Genomic DNA, 23,222 nt, shown 5'->3' on the forward strand with positions numbered 1-23,222 from the left:
CAACACCCTCTTTTACAATCATGGTTTCTCTTGTGCCACTTCATATTCATGTTGACATACCCAAGATGGTCACATTTGATAAAGAGAGTGTATCCGAATTATATGAATTTAAGTAGCTTTTAAGCATCAACCGCTCAGTAGTACTTTTTAAGTATTGGAGCTGAATCAATGAATAAGCACGAATGTGTTTGGATGGATGTATCGGAGCTGAAAATAAGCCATTGACGTGTTTGATAAAAAAAATATATTGATAAACACTTTTTCTGTTAAAATAACTAAGATGGCCTTGCAACTATAAACATTAAGAAGTAGTTTTTAATTAATACAAGTTTATAATGTTAAATTGATACATTTAATTGGCATCTTTACATAAATAAATGACTGAAAACTGTTTATTTTTATTAGCCAATATAAATAAATTATACATTGATAATATACAACTATACACATATTATATATGGGTTATATCCAGCATATCATGCTGGAAGTTCATACACATGTGCTCCAATTTGTAATATATTATGCTGGAACTTTCCGCGTGTTGGAGTTACAACATAATATGCTGAAAGTTCATACACAAGTGCACCAATCTCCAGTATATTATGCTGGACCGGTCCGTGTTGCAGCAAAATAGTGACTATTTTTTAATGACTTTACAAATGCTGACTATTTTTTAATTACCAATATGAAAACTAGCTAACCCGTGCTATTTTTACTTGAGGGAGAAATTCAAAAATACCATCTAACGGAAGCTGTCCAGTCGCCTAAACTAATGGTTATCCCAATAGCCCTGTACCAACACAAGTAACTTTAGTCATCGGATTAAGGACTCCATAAACATTTCCTTTAACATTTGACACCTTAGAGGCCCATAAACATGAACTTTAAATAGGGGCGACAAATGGGCGGGTTGGGCAGGTTAAAATGAGTTGCATCAATAAATGGGTCATTATCCAATCAAGCCCAAAATTTACTTGGGCTAAGATGGATTGGATTAACATGGGCAAGATAATGGGTCATAATCCAATCCGCCCAACTCAACCCAATAATAAATATTCATGCCAATCCTATAGAATGCCATCAGCCAAATCGAACTCGATCTTGGTGTAACAGTTTGAATTTTGTTAATCTAGTATTGTTCCCATTTTGTAATTTAAAGAAAAATTATTAACTTTTTGTCGTAAATCAAGACTGAACGTGCCCTATAGATTAATTAAGTTTTAGTTCCATGTTAAATTTGAAATTTCACATCAGTTTGTACTAAAATTTTACGCACTTATTGTTTTATCAAACATAATTATTGTTTTTTTTTTAGTTTTATAAAATTAAATTTTTTCAAAGATATTACTCTACCAATAATAATATAAGATCACCCTTTGCACTTTTTAGTATATATTTCCTATTTGAGCCACATTTACCTCCTATAAATAATATTGGAAGTATGAAAATCAATATGAAAATCACGACCATAATGAGTCTTTATTTGCTAATGTGCTTTATAGTGTCAATTTCAATGCATTATTATATATCAAAGATCAAAAGTAAAACATAAATAATTATCACTGTTTAAAAATTAAGGGGTTCTAATGAATTTTAACGTGAATGGACATTTGATCATTCATTATGGCTAACTAATGACCTGTGACGTGAGAAATAGTGGGTGTATGTTTTGAAATCTCACGGGTCAGAGATGGGCACTTACACGGATTAATATGGTAAAAATAACACGGACTAGCTAATTTTTGGACTGCTAATTGAAAAATAGTCAGCGTTTGTAAAGTCATTGAAAAATAGCCACTATTTTGCTGTAACATGGAAAGTTCCAACATAATATACTGGAGATTGGTGCACCTGTGTATGAACTTCCAGCATATTATGCTGGAACTCCAGTACACGGAAAGTTTCAGCATAATATACTGGAGATTGGAGCATATGTGTATGAATATGCTGGACCAGTATATTATGCTGGAAGTTCACATGTAAAACATTCGAACTCCAGTATATTATACTGGAATATTTTCCGGATTTTAAACAATATTTTCGTTCAGATTTATCTTTACATGAAAAGTGGCTAAATTTCTATTAATTTTGAAACTGTGGCTATTTTTCAATTACCACTTGTAAATCTGTCTATTTTTGAATTTCACCCGTTAATATGGGCTTACATTTTTTTTATGGGTCACTTCGGGCATATCCCAAATCAGCCCAACCAACAAAATACATGTTGTCCACCCATTCCGACTTGGGCGGATTAAACGGGTCAAATGAGTTTGGATAATTATGCCATCCCTAACTTTAAATAAGCCTTGATGGCCAATAACATGTCATTTATTTCGATAAGCCTTTACCCATGTTTCATTTGAAAACTCATAATGTCATATTATTCGTAACATAACTTGAATATCATTGAAGCCATGTCTAGTTTAACATTGTACATCTTTTTCTGTTTAACATTTTCAACTCACTCCATACCATTTCTCTCAACTTCCTAACATCTTAGCACCTTTCAAACCATATCCTACTTATACTTTAATGACCAAATTATTAACTCTCATTAGCACGCCAAACAACGCATTTAGCACACATTAATTAGCATATATTAAGGATTTTTTTGGTCACTACATAAATGTTAAGACTTTCTTCTTTTGTATGGGTTATAGGGTATTTGTTTTTCCAGATAGATCACATTTGATAATTTTTCTTAGAACAATTTTAAGAGGGACCTTTTGAAATTGAACAACTTTGTCCTTCATTTAATTTTTGGTTTAAATATTACCTTGCAAAAATATTATGTTTTCCCTTCCCCTATGATGGAGTTCAAAATTAGGCTAAATTTAAAGCATAGTAAAAAATCTAGAGGTAAATTTAGATATTTTTTCTCGAAAAATTTAGACATATGAAATCTACCTTTCACGATGGAGCACCATATTGACCGAGCAAATACAAGAGACATGCTAACAGAAAGGGCATAATGGATTAAAAGTGTAATCGAATGTAAAATTAAACAATTCCGAATAGTACAAATGTAAATTTAAACTTTTTTCCTTTTAAACTTATGCTTTCGGTTAGTTAACTTTGGATGAATTTGCCATGACAACATACACAATAAATACAAATGACATAACAAATATTTCCTGTATATAATTTGCCAAGCACACCATACAATCATGCATATTCCGTAATAGACTAGATAAAATAAGCTAACATTTCAATTTCCGAGATATATATTATGTAAAATAGATTACTCAAGATTGGTTTTAAGTTATTGCTAGTTTTTTTTATTTATACTTTAGATATTTGTTTGCTTTATTCATTTGTATTACGTGAGGAGTTAACTGAATATCCATGTATTCTCTCTCTCTCTTATATATATATATATATATATATATATATATATATATATATATATATATATATATATATATAAAAAATCATATAATCATATAATTAACAAGTGAAAATGTTTCTTCTAAATCTATATATATTTAATTGAGGGACATAGAACAAGTGATGTGGCACTCTCCTAAGGTGAGATTTCTATTTATCTTTTTTCTCAATTTTTTATCATTTTCTATCTTTCTCTTTTCTATTATCTTCTATCGAACCATTTGATCGAAACCCAAAAGACACGACCTTAAATCTAAGGAGGTTATTACGATTAGTCACAACCCAAAAGGCACAGTGTTAAACTCAACCTTATTATATGTTACTTTCTCTCTCTCGCTCTATCTTCCTACTTTTTGACCCAACCCAAAAGAAACAATATCAAAGATCACCCTTATTGGCTGTTGCACGTTACTTTCTCCATCACTCTCTTACTATTTTTCGATAAGCCTATTACAGTAGTTTCTCCCTCGCCATGTCTTCTTCTTCTTCGGTTCTTCCTCCCTTAATTTCTTTTCAATTCAATGTATAATGAATGTGATATTAATGTATTATTTAAACAATATATGATCTTGCTTTCCCTATTTAAAGTCGTGCATGCTATGCTGAGAATACTAGCAATATGTAATGCATGAAGGGATGAGATTTAAGTGCAAACTTTCTTCGAGTCAGAGCAGTTAATAAATTTTTATTTTTTTATTATCTTTATTGCTTCTTTTATTTTCTTCTATCTAAGTGATTGTAGTAATATTTTGGGATATACCAATTCTTACAACAATACTCCAACAAAGGTTGGAATTTCGTCTGACCAATAACAAGGAGCTATCTCCACAACTTTGTCTGCTTTTTTCCTCGAATGGAAAACTGAAGAAATATATGAAAAGAGTGGAATGGAAAAAGGAGATAAAATGAAAAGAAGAAAAAAAGAAAAGGAGAGGTAACAGAATAGCAAATCCAAGAAGAACGAGTTAATTTTTTTTATCATTAGTATTTCTTTCTACTCCTACTGCTCTCTTCTAACTTCTTCCTACAAATATTTGTGTTTTATTTTTGCATGTGTAGATTTAATAAAAGTTAGTGTTCTTAGCATTATATTTAAAATGCTAATGAAATCAAAAATTTTTACTTCACATTGTTTTGGTTTAATTTGGATAATTGACTGATTTTACAAACGTTAGTATTGATAGTTTGTGCCGACAGTTAAGTAAAATTTTCCCTCTCAATTAATTGGGAAGGGGGGGGGGGGGGGGGGGGAATAAGAAAAGCACCATAATAATGTTTTACTAAATTGATAGCTGAATCTCTCAATTTTCAAAATATCTCTCTAAACCTAAATGACATAATATTTATTGATACTCTTGTGTCAAACTATTTCAAGCCCTTGAGTTTTTAACAAAGATGATAATTGAAATTAAGAATGGGAAGACCCTTTTGGACAACAATATATTTTGAGAAATAAACACGCTTTTGATATGATAAAATTCCAAAAACTTTTTTTAGTGCTTTCAAAGTTTTTAGGATGTGAAAATTTTGACAAGAAAGAAAACGTTCAGTTTGAAAGTAATAGTACACATTAAGGGAGGAATAAGAATTTATCACTCAAATTATTACACAGTCCAAAATTTCTGCATAAATTTAATGAAGAAGAAGGGTATACGAAATTCATTTTATTTCCGCGAGTTAGTTATTTTTTATTTTCTAGATCCTTATTCAATTTTTAAAGGTTTAGGAAGGGATGTATTAATTTTTATTACCACTCACGCCTTTCTGAGAATAAAACTTCTTATGCTGGAGAAATACATGGCAATCATCGACATGGCTTTAATCTTTCTTTTTTTTCCCTTTTTTTTGGTGATAGGCTATTTAATGTTTAATCTGATACATGATGTTTTCCAATTTTTACAGTTTTATTTTGGCAGTTAGTGAACGAATTACTAGAAAATGATGATCATTTTTACTTTTAAGATTTAAACAACATAAATTTACGAGTTAGATATTATGGATAGGTTTGAACCATGCGAAGTGTGAATAAATTAACTAGTAAGTATATATGAAAAGAATACTCAAGTCAACACTTCTAAAGTCATTTTGTTCTCAAGATTTGTATGTTCAAGAAGTTTAATATTTTTTAAATTTACAATTTCAATTTACGATCATTTTGGAATTTAGACAGATCTTTTTTAATTCTCGTGCAGTACAACAAGAGTGGAGTAGTTAGTTACCTTAAGAAAGTACGTGCTCATCAAAGTAATTGTCAAAAATTTGATGAAGTAAATAGCAAGAAAAGGGGTTTTGGAAAGCCGTTGTTGAAGAGGTTTAGGAAACGAAAATTTTATTTTTTATGTTTTCACAAGGACACCCTAATTAATTACTTGGCAAGTAATTGTCACAACCCCGATTTTCTTCCGTAGGATGTAGTGATGACACCTAATCTCTACGACTAGGTAAGTCTAATACTTACTGAATTAAATGGTAGCGATTAGCCGACAGAACTATTAAGCAGAAACCAAATATTTCTAAATGAAGCCAACATTTCCAATATGATATAATATCCCAAAACCGCTAGTACAAATTATAAACTCTAAATTAGTAGAAAGTCTTCTAAGTACAACTGTTTCGAAATAAAAATAAACAGTGCAAGTACAATATCAGAAGGTGACTACGAGGCATGCGAACACGATGGCAGGTATACCTTGAGTCTCCACAGCAAAGTCCGAATAGCTAGCTAATGTTCAACCAACTCCATAGTACCTGGATCTGCACAAAAATATACAGAAAGCGTCGCATGAGTACACCACAACTGTACCCAGTAAGTATCAAGACTAACCTCGGTGAAGTAGTGACGAGGGACAGTTAAATTCCGGTGAAAACAAGTAGAGGGAATAAGTAATAATTCAATAGGAGCAACCGCCTCCACACAAGATTTTTTTAAAGATTTCCCCGAGGTACTTCACCTCATAGTCACATTTCACGGGTCCTAATTTGTGAACCCTAATCACTTGGCATCTCGTGCCCACATTACATTTCATAACCGCATGGACGACTCACATGCCAAGGGAGTGACAATATCAAACATTCGCACGGACAACTCACGTGCCAACAATAATAATGATTCATGACCACACAGACAACTTACGTGCCAATAGAACAACTCTCACACAGAAGGCAATTAAACGAGAGTACATGTAAATGGTCATTAACATCAGGATTCATCTTCTTAAACCGATGTGGGTGATTAATTATGTGTATGCTTGTGCAAGTGTTCTATCTCAATTCAAGTCAACAAGTAAGAGTAGAGACAATGAATGGCACATAAGAAACGATCACCACAAAATGTACAAGGTATAACTCACACAATGTAGGCACACCACTACACAAATATCAACAATAACAATGCCCCCAGGCCATCACAAGTCATCACAAATCATTCCCCGACATAGCCCACCTTGTCTCTCCACGTGTGTAACAATAAAGTAAATGTCCGCCTTGTCTCTCCATACGCGCATAATAATATTCCCACCTTGTCTCGCCACATGCGCAAACCCACATATATAACCCACCTTATCACGTCGCATGTGCAAATATTAATAATAACAACAACACGGATAACTCACGTGCAAACATCCCGACAATCCTCTCAACAATACCACGTGTGCCAAAAACATAACACAATAACATGTGCCCATATGCCACAACATTTTCTCAAAAACAGTTTCAATACCATAACCACGCATAGCCCTTGGCTCAATAACACTGATTACAACAACAACAACAACAATGATAACACAAGAGTACGACAAGTAAACCAACACAAGAACTTCATAACACAAAGAAACAGAAGAACGAGCTCACAAAGAAAGACACAACAAGGAACAATGGTCTCAACAAGAATAGTTCAACAAGTGAGAGATAATGTGTAACAATGATTCCACAAAAGTACAATTCGACGATAAGAGAGATAGCATGAATCAATGACCCCAAATAAGAACATGTCAACAATGGGAGGAATAACAAAACTTCAATTAAGGCTAAACAATTACGGAAAAAATAATGTTAACTTCAATTAAGGTTACTCAGTTACAGAAGAGATAATAATAACTTAATAAAGTTTAAGCAATTACGGAAGAAATAATAATAACTTCAATTAAGGTTAAGCAATTACGAAAAAAACAACAAGACAATAAAGAGGCAACAACATTAATTAGGGCACATAAGAGTTAAATTTGGCAACAAGGGAAGAACATGAGTCAATCAATTCCAAATAAGACACGTAAGGGTGAATTTAGTAAATGGAGGATTTAACATGCTAAAACAACTTCACATCTAATGAACGTAAACACCTAAGAGCCCTAAACGGTCAAATTTTTACAAATAAGTCTGTGTACGTACTCGTCACCTCGCGTACACGGTCTTCGCATGACACAATTAGTACAAATGACTCAAATTCTAAGGGGTAGTTCCCCCACATAAAGTTAGGCAAGATACTTATCTCAACGAAGCTAGACCGATACTCTAAAGTGACCTCCTCGTGTGAAACAACCTCCGGACGGCTCAAACCTAGCCAAAATAATTTCATAACATAATTAAAACTCATAGGAACCAATTCTGAATAATAAAACTTTGGTCTTTAATTAAAACTAAAAAGTTAACCCAAAAGTCAACCCCGGGCCCACACCTCATTACCCGATAAAATTTATAAAACCCGAATACCCGTTCCGATACGAGTTCAACCATACCAAAATTATCAAATTCCGATATCGAATCGCCCTTCAAATCCTCATTTTACATTCTTGAAAGATTTTACAAAAAATTCTATTTTCATCCATTCAATTCACTAATTAATGATATACATAGTTATGGAATCATGAAATATAATCAATTTCTGACAAGGAACACTTACCCAAATCAAACTCATGAAGAATCCCTCCAGAATCGCCCAAATCCGAGGTCTAAAACTCCAATAAATAAATAAAAATATCGAACCCTCGAACTTAAGCATTCTGCCCAGCCATTTATGCATTTGCAGACAAAATTGCGCATCTGTGCATCTCGCTTTTTCGAGAAAAATCTTGCATCTACAGATTTACACTCAACAGTCAACCCTCGCACTTGCGAAACTTCTTCCGCTTCTGCGATCAAAGTCACCGCACCTACGACATCGCCGGTGCGCAACAAAACTCGCTTCTGCGATCCTTCCTCAGCCTTCCGAATTTCGCTTCTGCGCCTTCATTTCCGCTTCTGTGACCATCGCACCTGTGCCCAATGGTCCGCAGGTGCGACCACACCAGCAATGCCCAAACCAGCCTTAACCAAAATTTTCAAAATGATCCGAATTATGTCCGAAACTCTCCCGAGCCACTCGGGACCCCGTCCGAATATACCAACAAGTCCCGTAACAATACATGGACCTACTCGAGGCCTCAAATGCCATGACCCAAAATCTACTATCGGTCGTGATGGCGCTTGACGCTGCCGTCAGGTAAGCCAATGGTGATTGATCAATTTAATTACTCATTTTATTACTTTTGAAATCATAATTCTTATTAAGGAAGGAAATTTACGCTTTTAAATCCACGGGAGCATACATAATTAGTAGTTTATAAAAGAAATGAAAGGAGATAATATTATATAGCTCCATAAGCATCAACTAGCATATCCCAAAACTCGGTGTCACAAGTGCATGAACATTTACTAAGGAGTACAATAATAATACAACTTCTGTCTAGAATTTAAATGAGACATGATAAAATAAATAGTACTATGGAGACTCTGTGGACTGCGACGCGCAGCTCGGAATGCAGCTCACATAAAGTCTCATCAACTGCTCCGCCTACGCGCCAAGATGATCACCAAATGAAACTATCAGATCCTGCACATTTAGTGCAGAAGTGCAGCATGAGTACGTAAATCAACGCGTACCGAGTAAGTATCTAGCCTAACCCCGGAGAAGTAGTGACGAGGGGTCGACATCGACACTTACTAGTGGTCCAATAAATCAATATGGCAAATCATAAACAGATAAGAAGCACAACAGTAGTAGCGAGGTAAATCTGTAACTAACACAATCTTCCAAAATTTCTTTTAATGATATCAATTTCTCAATCTCGTATTCTATCTCAACAACTCAGAAATATAAAGTGCCGATATCAATCGGATAAGGAGCTACCATATAAAGTGCCAGGCAACAGTGGAAGGATAATCTCGTGAACATTCGGACTGCTAGCGATATAATGCACGATTATGCCGAGGTCGTACAGCCTGATCCCAGAAGAAATATGATACTGCCGAGGCGAATGGCCCGATCCTATCATAACGTGTATGCTGTCGAGGGTCGAGCGACACGAACTATAGATGCATCTATTATACTTCCGAGGAGAACGAACCGCTCCCATAAGAGTGTGGTAGATGATCCTGCCGAGGCGTTCGGCCTGCTCCACAAGAAAGGAAAGGAATTTTTGAATTACGAGGCACATACTTACGATACAGTATATGAACACAAAGTGAGTATAATCTTTACTGATTCTCAAATAACTTGCCAACAGCTCAAGGTGATAAGGCTCGACCTAATATATATGTAATTTTTAAGTCAAGTTCAATTATAATTTCAATTAGTTAAGCCAGCAGAATGGGTACAAATAATTCAAATATTACATGGTAAAGTTCTAATTCTACCCGAACATAAACATGCTTTAGCCAAGTACGGACTCTCGTCACCTCGTGCGTACGTAGCACCCACAACTAGTAGCACATAATAATTACATCACCTACGGGGTAGTTTTCCCCTCACAAGGTTAAACAAGAGACTTACCTGGCTCCGAAGTTCCATAGTCGGCTCTAATGCCTCTTTAACTTCTCGACTCAAAGCCAAACGATCCGAAACTAGTCAAACAATGTGCAATTCAATCAAAATATACTTCAATGCTTATAATTAATCAATTTATAACCATTCTTAACTCCACTCGAAAAGTCAATAAAGTCAACCCTCGCACTCACGTGCCCGTATTCTGAACATTTTCGAAGATAAACTTTACCCATGGTGCCATGAATTCAAATATATGATTTATTCCAAATTCCATGTCCAATTTCGTGGTCAAAATCCAAAAATACCAAATTCTAGGTTTTCTACCAAAATACGATAATTTCTACTAATTTTCATGTTTAAATCCTTATAGAATTCGTGAATTTAACTTACAATAGTTGGGAATAACTTACCTCACAATAGATGATGAAAACCTCCCCTCCAAGAGCTCCAAGAATCGCTCAACCAAATGAAAAATGTGAGAGAAATGGGCTAAGTCTCGGATTAAAAACACCCCATTGCCCAGCGACTTTCGCACATGTGGACAAATTTATCGCACCTGCGATCTCGCTTCTGCGAAGTGCAATACCCAGCTGCTCCATCGCACATGCGGCAGAATGTTCGCTTCTGCGCAAACTCAGGTGCGAGCCACCATTGCGCTTCCGCGCTTTCCATCATTTCTGCATTGCCAGAAAATCGCGTCTGCGATCACGCATGTGTGGGGATTGCTTTGCACCTGCGACCACTGCCTTGTCCCTTCCCTATCCGCTTCTGTGACCTTCATCTCGCTTCTGCAAAGTCGCTTCTGTGACCAAGGCTTTGCAGAAGCAATTGCACCAGCAACAGAAATTCCAACAGCTTCAACAAAGCTCAAATAGATTCGAACCCCGTCTAAAACTCACCCGAGCCACTCGGGGCCTTAACCAAATATACCAACACATCCCAAAATATGATACGAACGTAGTCGAAGCCTCAAATCACGCCAAACAACATCAAAACTATTGGATCGACGATCGAAACCTTTCTTTAAACTTTCAAACATTTAAACTTCGCCAAACACATCCGAATTATACTTAAACATTCCGGAATGATGCCAAGCTTTACGCACAAGTCATAAATCACAACACGAACCTATTCCAAGGCTCGAAATTCCAAACGGACATCGATAACATCAAAATTTACTTCAAGTCAAATTTAAGAAATTCTTAAACTTTCAAAATGCCCACTTTCCATAATATGCGCCGAAATACTCCCAAACCACCCGATACTCAACCCGAACATACGTCCAAGTTCGAAATCATCATACGAACCTATTGGAATTGTCAAATACCGATTCCGAGGTCGTTTAATCAAAAGTCAAACCTTAGTCAATTCTTCCCACTTAAAGTTGTTGAATTTAGTATTTTCCATCCGAATCAATTCTGAACTTCCCGAAATTCGATTCCGACTATGCGTACAAGTCATAAAACATGAAGTTAAGCTACTTAAGGCCTTAAATCGCCGAACGACATGGTAGATCTCAAAACGACCGATCGGGTCATTACATCAAATAACGTCAAAACTACGAATCGCACCTCGAATCTAACTTATGAATTTTCAAATCTTCCAACTTCTAAAACTCGTGCCGAAACATATCAAAACAATCCGGAATGAACCCAAATTTTTCACACAAGTCCCAAATGATATAACAGAGCTAATACAACTCTCAGAGTCGAAACCCGAGCCCCATATCAACAAAGTCAACCCCCGATCAAACCTCAAAATCTTCCAAAACTTTCGGCGCGCTCCACAAGAAAGGAAAGTAATTTTTGAATTACGAGGCACGTACTTACGATATAGTATATGAACACAAAGTGAGTATAATCTTTACTGATTCTCAAATAACTTGCCAACAACTCAAGATGATAAGGATCGGCCTAATATATATGTAATTTTTAAATCAAGTTCAATTATAATTTCAATTAGTTAAGCTAACAGAATGAGTTCAAATAATTCAAATATTACATGGTAAAGTCCTAAGTCTACCCGAACATAAACATACTTTAGCCATGTACGGACTCTCGTCACCTCGTGCATATGTAGTACCCATAAATAGTAGCACATAACAATTACATCACCTAGGGATAGTTTCCCCCTCACAATGTTAGACATGAGACTTACCTCGCTCCGAAGTTCCATAACCGGCTCTAATGCCTCTTTAACTTCTAGACTCATAGCCAAACGATCCGAAACTAGTCAAACAATGTGCAATTCAATCAAAATATACTTCAATGCTTATAATTAATCAATTTATAACAATTCTTAACTCTGCTCGAAAAGTCAATAAAGTCAACCCTCGAACCCACGTGCCCGAATTCTAAAAATTTTCGAAGATAAACTTTACCCATGGTGCCAGGAACTTAAATATATGATTTATTCTAAATTCCATGTCCAATTTCGTGGTCAAAATCCAAAAATACCAAATTCTAGGTTTTCTACCAAAATCTGACAATTTCTACTAATTTTCATGTTTAAATCCTTATAGAATCCGTGTATTTAACTTACAATAGGTGGGAATAACTTACCTCACAATAGATGATGAAAACCTCCCCTCCAAGAGCTCCAAGAATTGCCCAACCAAACGAAAAATGTGAGAGAAATGGGCTAAGTTTCGGATTAAAAGCACCCCACTGCCGAGTGACTTTCGTACATATGGACGAATTTGTCACACTTGCGAGCTCACTTTTGCGAGACAAAGCTTGCTTCTGCGAAGTGCAATACCCAGCTGCTCCATTGCACCTGCGACAAAATGTCCGCTTCTATGCAAACGCAGGTGCGAGCCACCATTGCGCTTCCCATCATTTCTGCGTTGCCAGAAACCGCGTCTGCGATCACGCAGGTGCGGGGATTGCTTCACACCTGCGACCACTGCCTTGCCCCTTCCCCAGCTGCTTCTGCGAGCTTCATCTCGCTTTTGCGAAGTCGCTTCTGCGACCAAGGCTTTGCAGAAGCGATTGCACCAGCAACAGAAATTCCAGCAGCTTCAACAAAGCTCAAATCGATCCGAACCCCGTCTGAAACTCACCCGAGCCACTCGAGGCCTTAACCAAATATACCAACGCATCCCAAAATACGATACGAACATAGTCGAAGCCTCAAATAATGCCAAACAACATCAAAACTATCGGATCGACGATCAAAACCTTTCTTTAAACTTTCAAACATTCAAACTTCACCGAACGTGTCCGAATTATACTTAAACATTCTGGAATGACGCCAAACTTTACTCACAAGTCATAAATCACAACACAAACCTATTCCAAGGATCGGAATCCCAAACGGACATCGATAACATCAAAATCCACTTCAAGTTAAATTTAAGAAATTCTTAAACTTTTAAAATGCCCACTTTCCATAATATGCGCCGAAATACTCCCAGATCACCCGATACTCAACCCGAACATATGTCCAAGTCCGAAATCATCATACGAACCTATTGAAATTGTCAAATACCGATTCTGAGGTCGTTTACTCAAAAGTCAAACCTTAGTCAATTCTTCCCACTTAAAGTTGCCGAATTTAGAATTTTCCATCCGAATCAACTATGAACTTCCCGAAATTCGATTCCGACTATGCGTACAAGTCATAAAACATGAAGTGAAGCTACTCAAGGCCTTAAATCACCGAACGACGTGCTAGAGATCAAAATAACCGGTCGGGTCATTACATCAAATCACATCAAATAACGTCAAATCTACAAATCGCACCTCGAATCGAACTTATGAATTTTCAAATCTTCCAACTTTTAAAACTCGTGCCGAAACATATCAAATCAATCCGGAATGAACCCAAAATTTGCACACAAGTACCAAATGACATAACAGAGCTAATCCAACTCTCAGAGTCGAAACCCAAGCCCCATATTAACAAAGTCAACCCCCTGTCAAACCTCAAAATCTTCCAAAACTTCAACTTCTAATCTTTTCACCAAAATGCATCAAATTATCATACGGACCTCCAAATCCAAATCCGGACGCACGCCTAAGTCGAAAATCACCATACGAAGCTACTGGAATCATCAAAACACCATTCCGGAGTCGTCTGCATAAAAGTTAAACTCTAGTCAACTCTTACCACTTAAACTTCTTAAACAAGAATCCTTATTCCCGAATCATCCGAAATCCGAACTCGATCACACACGCAAGTCATAATACATAGTACGAAGCTGCTCGAGACCTTAAGCCACCGAATGGGATGCTAATTCTCAAAATGACCGGTCGGGTCGTTACCTTCTCCCCCTCTTAAACAAACGTTCATCCTCGAACGTGCTAGGAACTGTTTTGAAGTTATCAAATCACTGAATGTACTCATCACACATATACTCGCGGGTGATCCCTCGTCACCCCAATCCATATAGGCCCGACAACAACATCTCAACTAAAAATTATTCCTTCCACCCACACTGGTAAACCTTAAAACCAAATTTCTCACCCATCCAATCATTTCCAAAAGACTCGATTCCCACGTCAACACACGATATCAACCTCAACCGGCTACAACAAGTCATGCCTACCCGCCACAAGGTACCACACGACGTAACACATCACACATATTCCCATAACAACATCTCTGATTATAATAGCTGCCCGTAATCAAATCCAGCACCCACAATTAGCCCCATATCAACTAGAACCCTGATCCAAACCTTCATGACACTGACAACGATGCAAGAAACGTGAAGACCTCGTAACTATTCACCCAAATCAACAAGTCACATCTAATACCACCTGGGTACACACTTCGCGAGCTAAAACCCAATAAAAACAACCCGAAAATGACTGAGTTTGCAAAGAGAAACACATGAAAGAACTATCAAACAAGCCCGACAGGCACCACTACCTATTAGTACCATACTATGAATCAAGTTCACAAGGAGGAATCACGGTATATGAACACATCGCAAGAATCTCATCCTAATATAACTTCACCGCGGCCCGCAGCCCGGTTTAACATATTAAATCACATGAAGATGCGGGATCCCATCCTCATCTTTGAATCACAAGTAGTATACATATCATACCAACTGAAACCTTCCACTAATTCAATTATTCCAACAAAATCACAACACATACTGAACTCCCACACTAGTAGAGCATCTAAATCACAAGTCGTAACCAATCACCCAGAAATCACATTAAAACCTGCCGTAATGGGTAGCAAAAAGTCACTTCTAATCTCATAGCTCTCCATAACGAATGAAATGAAATGATAGACATGGTCTACCACTATAGAATATCCAACATGGGTAAACACATAAGTAGAGTACAAAAATCATGAAACTCACATATATGTGAAGCAAAATAGGAGGGCTCACCCCGATAAGTAGAACTGAAACAAAATACGAATGATGCTCCTCTACAACAAACCGAAACCATACATGTGCGGCAATATCTGGTGCAGTGGCCTCAACCCTACTGTAGAAAGCATATCAACGGGCCGGGCCTCCCCCTTTTGGGTGCCCTCTACCCGCCTGACCTACACCCGCCTGACCTACACCCCTAGCTGGCGGTGCAGGGATAGCAACAACTAGAGCAAAACTCATTGTCTGAATCCTGCTATGATACATCTGTCCGGAGTCTGGGACAATCTCTCACTATGTGGCTAGTATCTCCTCACTTAAAGCAACCTCTCCACTGACGTGGCTGTGGAAGCTGCTCGGTACGGGTACTCTCAGACCCATAGGTATCTGAAATACCGTACGAAGTCTGAAGTGCAAACTGAACTGGCTGACCCATTAAACCTCTACCATGCCGTACCCTGCCTCCAAAATAGGGATCAATAGATCTTCCCGGTCTACGAGGCCTCTTAGCCTCCCTGACCCCTCCTTCTTGACCCCGCATGTCCTCTCTATCCTGGTCCCTCATGCCCTCTAATCGGCGAGCGATTTCTACCACCTGCTAAAATGGCACATTCGTATCCAACTCCCGAGCCATGCTGAATTGGATATCATGACTGAGCCCCTCAATAAACCTGTAGACTTGCTCTCAAACTGTAGAAACCAAAGCAGGTGCATGTTTGACAAATTACTGAATCTAATGGCATACTTGGACACTGACATAGTGCCATACCGCAGCTGCTCAAACTCTGCGCGCCGGGAACCCCGAAAAGTCTGGGGAACAAACTTTCTCAAGAACATCTCTGAGAACTGAGTCCATGAAAGTGAAGCTGCATCGGCCTGGCTACCCACCTCGTATGCTCGCCACCATTGGTATGTCGCTCCCTTAAGCTGGAATGCAGTAAAATCAACCCTACTCGTCTCCACAATGCCCATAGTGCAGAGAATATGATGGCACTCGTGTAGGAACCCATGCGCAGCCTCTAAAGCCAAACTACTGAAGGTAGGAGGGTAATACTTTTGAACCTCGCAAGTTTAAGCTGTTCCTCCACATATGCCGCTGCCCTAACCACGGGCTGAACGAACAACATGCAATGTCGGCATGACACCTAGGATCTGATCAACGTGGACTCGCTACTCCGGAGTACGGGCGGCGGGAGTTTGAGCTCCTCCCCCGGTCTGTGAAGTAGTTGGTGCAACCAGAATCAACCCCGCCTAGGCCAATGTGACAAACATGCTCAGGAACTGTGCTAGAGTCTCCTGAAGTCCTGGGGTAACAACAGGCACCTCTGGTACCTGTTACCCAACCGGAGCTACTGGCAGCTCCTCAACTGCTGCTCTGATAGGTGCCCTAGCTGCGGCATGTGCTCCTCCTCGGCCTTTGCCTTTGCCTCAGCCTCGGCCCCTAGCAACACCGGCTCTGGGGACAGCGTCATCAGTAATTACAGCTCATGTCCTCACAATCTGTGAAAGAATAAAATGACAAAGGATCAAACTCCGAGATCAATACATTTGCACGATAAGAATGAAAGAAGTGAAACTGTTCTAATAGTTCTGTAGCCTCTCAAAGATAAGTACAGATGTCTCCGTACCAATCCGCAAGACTTTATTAAATTCGCTTATGACTCATAGCATCTATGAACCTAGAGCTCTGATGCCAACTTGTCACTACCCCGATTTCCATTTGTAGGATGTCGTGATGACACCTAGTCTCTACGACTAGGAAAGCCTAACACTTTCTGGATTAAATATTAGCGATTAACCAACAGAGCTATTAAGCAGAAACCAGATATTTCTAAATAAAACCAACATTTCCAATATGATATAATATCCCAAAACCTGTAGTACAAGTCATAAACTCTACTGAATTTACTAGAAAGCTTTCTAAGTACAACTCTTTCGGAATAGAAATAAATAGTGCAAGTATAATATCAGAAGGTGACTCCGAGACCTGCGAACACGACGACAGGTATACCTTGAGTCTCCACAACAAAGTTCGAACAACTAGCTAATGATCAACCAACTTCATAATACCTGGATCTGCACAAAAATGTGCAGAAAGCGTAGCATGAGTATACCACAACGGTACCCAGTAAGTATCAAGACTAACCTCGGTGAAGTAGTGATGAGGGACAGTCAAGACACCTACTAGATCAAATAACATGTACAAGTATGAATGTGAAACTAACAGGGAACAATATCAAAATAAAACTAAGCATGATAACAATAACAAACAATGCTTGTATTAGGAAACTAAGAGCAACAATTAGCAACAGGGAAACGACAGGTAATAACACCGTGGAGTAAGCTGAATGCAGTTAAAGTCCGGTGAAAACAAGAAGAGGGAACAAGTAATAATTCAATAGGAGAAACCGCCTCCATACAAGATCTGTTCAAAGATTTCCCCGAGGTACCTACATCACAGTCACATTTCATGGGTTCCAATTCGTGAACCCTAATCACTTGGCATCTCGTGCCCATATTACAACTCATAATCGCACGAACAACTCACATGCCAAGGGAGTGACAATATCAAACATCTGCACAGACAACTCAAGTGCCAACCATAATAATAATTCATGACCACACGGACAACTCACATGCCAAATAGAATAACTCTCACACAGAAGGCAAGTAAACGAGAGTACATGTAAATGATCATTAACATCAGGATTCATCTTCTTAAACCGATATGGGTGATTAATTATGTGCATTCTTGTGCAAGTGTTCTATCCCAATTCAAGTCAACAAGTAAGAGTAGAGACAATGAATGTGACATAAGAAATGATCGCCATAAAATGTACAAGGTATAACTCACACAAGGTAGGCACACCACTACACAAATATCAACAATAAAATGCCCCCACGACATCACAAATCATCACAAATCATTTCCCGACATAGCCCACCTTGTCTCGCCACGTGTGCAACAATAAAGTAAATGCCCGCCTTGTCTCGCCACACACACATAATAATATTCTCACATTATCTCGCCACATACACAAACCCCTATATATATCCCACCTTGTCACACCGCATGTGCAAATATCAATAATAATAACAACACGGATAACTCACGTGTAAATACCCCGACAATCCTCTCAACAATACCACGTGTGCCAAAACATAACACAAAAATATGTGCCCATATGCCACACTATTTCCTCAAAAACAGTTTCAATACCACAGCCACGCATAGCCCTCGGCTCAACAACACTGAGTACAACAACAACAACAACAACAATGATAACACAAGAGTACAATAAGTAAACCAACACAAGAACTTCAGAACATAAAGAAACGGAAGAACGAGCTCACAAAGAAAGACACAACAAGGAATAATGGTCTCTACAACAATAGTTCAACAAGGGAGAGATAATGTGTAACAATGATTCCACAAAAGTACAATTCGACGAAAAGAGAGATAGCATTAATTAATGACCCCAAATAAGAACATGTCAACAATGGGAGGGATAACAAAACTTCAATTAAGGCTAAACAATTACGGAAAAGATCATGATAACTTCAATTAAGGTTACTCAGTTACAAAAGAGATAATAATAACTTCAATAAAGGTTAAGCAATTACGGAAAAAATAATAATAACTTCAATTAAGGTTAAGCAATTACGAAAAAAACAACAAGACAATAAAGAGGCAACAACATCAATTAGGGCACAAAAGAGTTAAATTTGGCAACAAGGGCAGAACATGAGTCAATCAATTCCAAATAAGACACGTAAGGGTGATCTTAGTAAATGGAGGATTTAACATGCTAAAACAACTTCACATCTAATGAACGTAAACACCTAAGAGCCCTAAACGGTCAAGTTTCCACAAATAAGTCTGTGTACGTACTCGTCACCTCGCGTACACGACCTTCACATGACACAATTAGCACAAATGACTCAAAGCCTAAGGGGTAGTTGCCCCACACAAAGTTAGGCAAGATACTTACGTCAACGAAGCTAGACCGATACTCTAAAATGATCTCCTCATGTGAAATAACCTCCGGACGGCTCAAATATATCCAAAATAATTTCATAACATAATTAAAACTTATAAGAACCAATTTCAGATAATGAAACTTCGGTCTTTAATTAAAACTAAAAAATTAAACCTGGGCCAGGACCTCGGAACCCGATAAAATTCAAAAACCCGAACACCCATTCCGATACGAGTTCAACCATACCAAAATTATCAAATTCCGATCTCTAATCGCCCTTCAAATCCTCATTTTACATTATTGAAAGATTTTACAAAAATTCTCATTTTCATCCATTCAATTCACTAATTAATGATATAAATAGTTATGGAATCATGAAATATAATCAATCTCGAACAAGGAACACTTACCCAAATCAAACCTGTAAATTGAAGAACCCCTCTAGAATAGCTCAAAACCGAGGTCTAAAACTCCAAAAATGAATATAAATGTCGAACTCTCGAACTTAAGCATTCTGCCCAACCATTTCTGCATTTGCATACCAAATTGCGCATCTTGCTTTTGCGAGAAAAATCTCGCATCTGCTGATTTCCACTCAACAGGCATCCCTCGCACCTGCAGAACTTCTTCCTCTTCTGCGCAATCGCAGGTGGGAGACAAGCTTCCGCTCATGTACTGCCTTCCGCTTCTGCGATCGAAGTCACCGCACCGGCGACATCGTAGGTGCGCAACAAAGCTCGCTTCTGCGATCCTTCCTCAGCCTTGTAAATTTCGCTTCTGCGCCTTCATTTCCGCTTCTACGACCTTCGCACCTGCGCCCAGTGGTCCGCAGGTGCAACCCTACCAGCACTCCCCAAACTAGCCTTAACCAAAAATTTCCAACAATACACGAACCTACTTGAGGCCTCAAATCACATCAAATAACGTCAAAGCTACGAATCGCATCTCGAATTGAACTTATGATTTTTCAAATCTTCCAACTTCTAAAACTCGTGCCGAAACATATCAAATCAATCCGGAATGAACCGAAATTTTGCACACAAGTCCCAAATGACATAACAGAGCTAATCCAACTCTCTGAATCAAAATTCGAGCCCGATATCAACAAAGTCAACCCCCGGTCAAACCTCGAAATCTTCCAAAACTTCAACTTCTAATTTTTTTGCCAAAATGCATCAAATTATCCTACGGACCTCCAAATCCAAATCCGGACATACGCCTAAGTCCAAAATCAGCATACGGAAATATTGGAATCATCAAAATACCATTCCGAAGTCGTCTGCACAAAAGTCAAACTCCGGTCAACTCTTACTGCTTAAACTTCTAAAACAAGAAATCTTTATTCCAAATCAATCTCGAATCATCCGTAATCCGAACTCAACCACACACGCAAGTCATAATACATACTACGAAGCCACTCGAGATCATAAGCCACCGAACGAGACGCTAATTCTCAAAATGACCGATCGGGTCGTTATAGTAATTAACCCATTAGGAAAACAAAATAAAATGAAGGCATATTCTATATATTAAGAGGTGAAAACAACCGACTATGGTACTTTCTAAAATACTCTAGGGCATGCATTATATAAGCAAGAAGGTTTCTAACGAATTAAGTAGCCAGAGAAGTCGTCATCTACTTTTGTTAATTGTGTAAGGGTTACGTACTAAAGAGAAAGAATTTAGTCACAGAATTAAAGCCTGCATTCTATTGTCATTGCTAGGGTTAAGAATACGTTTACATAGACAGAGAAGGAAAAGTCATTAAAGAAGGATGTACTGGAAAAAGCTGAAGGTATTGGGTGCGGGTTCTTACGGAACGCTATCTCTTGCAGAAGTGAAATTTGCGGCAGTGAAATTTACGGAAGTGAAGCATTCGTCTTCGCTTTCAATGGAAGGAGGAATATTGGATGCTCTGAAAAGGTCTCCATACGTAGTTCAGTGCTTAGGGATGACAATGGGTCGGGGCGGGTGCGACGGATTGAAATGGAAAATTTTCAAATTCTAGCGGTTGCGGGTGGAAATCTATTTCTCCTACGCTAAATACAAAACTGAAGTTGCATAATCTATTCTTTCTATTTACAATTAACTTTTATAAGGGCCTGCTACCTAATTGCTAAAACCAAAGGAAAACATGTTACGAGGCTACAATGATGGAAAATAACAAGTTTGCTATAATATATTTGAATAATTTGATTCAACGACTGCAAATAGATGAAACAGAGTAATTTCTGATTGTTATTCCATAGAATAAAAAGAATAGTTTCTAAGGTATATCCATTACAACATTACATTTAGTTGAATTTTTAATGTTTGATTGAGTATAAAAGTAACTAACATATGTATGGTATATATAAATGGAGCATTATAGAAGATAAGTATTCTGGTGGTAGTTTTGAGTATTATGGTTCACAATCAATCTATTTATTGACTGAAAAAAATTATATATGGCATAATTTGAATATTTGTATAGGAGAATGATTTCCAGTAATAATTAACAATTTTTTTTTGTTAGACACACGTTGTTTAGAAGGAAACAAAGCAAAAAAAAAACGAAAAGCAAAGAAGAAATACAGAAAAAAATAATAACAAAATAAAAAAGGAAAAAAGAAGAAGACTTGATGCTGGGCGGGGGCGGGGCGGGGCGGGTTAGAAACAGATAAAAATGCTATGCGGGACGGGACGGATTGAAAGTTTTGCGGGTTCTGCGAAACCCGCCCCGCACCAGCCCCATTGCCATTCCTACTTCGGAGAAGATGTAAGCGTCGAGAAAACGGTAAACACACTTATAATTAACCTCTTGCTTGAATATGCTGCCGGTGGCATTTTGCATGATTTAGTTGATATCTACTCTAAGTCTAAGATGACACTCGAAGAATCGGAGGTCGCATACTATGCTTTTCAGCTTTTTAACAGGGATTTCTCATGTTCATCGCAAAGGGTTTATTCACTGCGATCTGAAACCGAGTAATATAATATACTTGTTTTTCCTACTATTGATCACGACTATGATAGTATTGTGTATGTGCGCCTCAAGTTGGCCGATTTTGGACTGTCTTTGAGAGCGGTAGAAAGCGAAACACATGCATATTGGGATAGAGGCTCAAAGAAGTGTCGTCATAATAGAGGGACTCTGCTTTATTCGTCCCCAGAATCTGTAACTTGTGGGATTCATTGTAAAGCTGTTGATATTTGGGCACTTGTTTGCATAGTTGTAGAGATGATCACAGGGAGACAATTATAGTCATGTTGTGAAGGTGTTGATGAATTGACTTCAAGATTACACAAGAACCTGTGATTTCGAGTAACGTTTCTAAGGACTTTCTGACCAAGTATTTTGAAAGGAATCATAGTTGTAGATGGACTGCAGATATGCTACTCAGTCGTCCATTCATCAAGAGTGCTACGTCTAGTAAATATTATCTAGAAGATCATGGGCTGATCAGTAATAAGGTTATTCTTAACCATTTTAGTCATGGCCGCAGAAGTTGGGTTTCTAAGCAGCACTAGTTTTCAACGTGTTTTCATGTGCCTTCAAGTGATAACTTCAGATCAGGATATGCTATTTTTCCAGCAGGGAATGCACAGTCTAGTAATAAGCTAGCATGCAATTGATCAGTTTAATTTCTCTTTGATGTAAAAGAACTAAGCGGGGCTCGATCAGTAATATGTTTGCTTGCCACTTCAGACATTTCGCAGGAAAAGAGACTTCTTGCTATTG

This window comes from Nicotiana tabacum, chromosome 9 (genome assembly GCF_000715075.1).
Source record: "Nicotiana tabacum cultivar K326 chromosome 9, ASM71507v2, whole genome shotgun sequence".
In the NCBI taxonomy this organism is placed as follows: Eukaryota; Viridiplantae; Streptophyta; class Magnoliopsida; order Solanales; family Solanaceae; genus Nicotiana; species Nicotiana tabacum.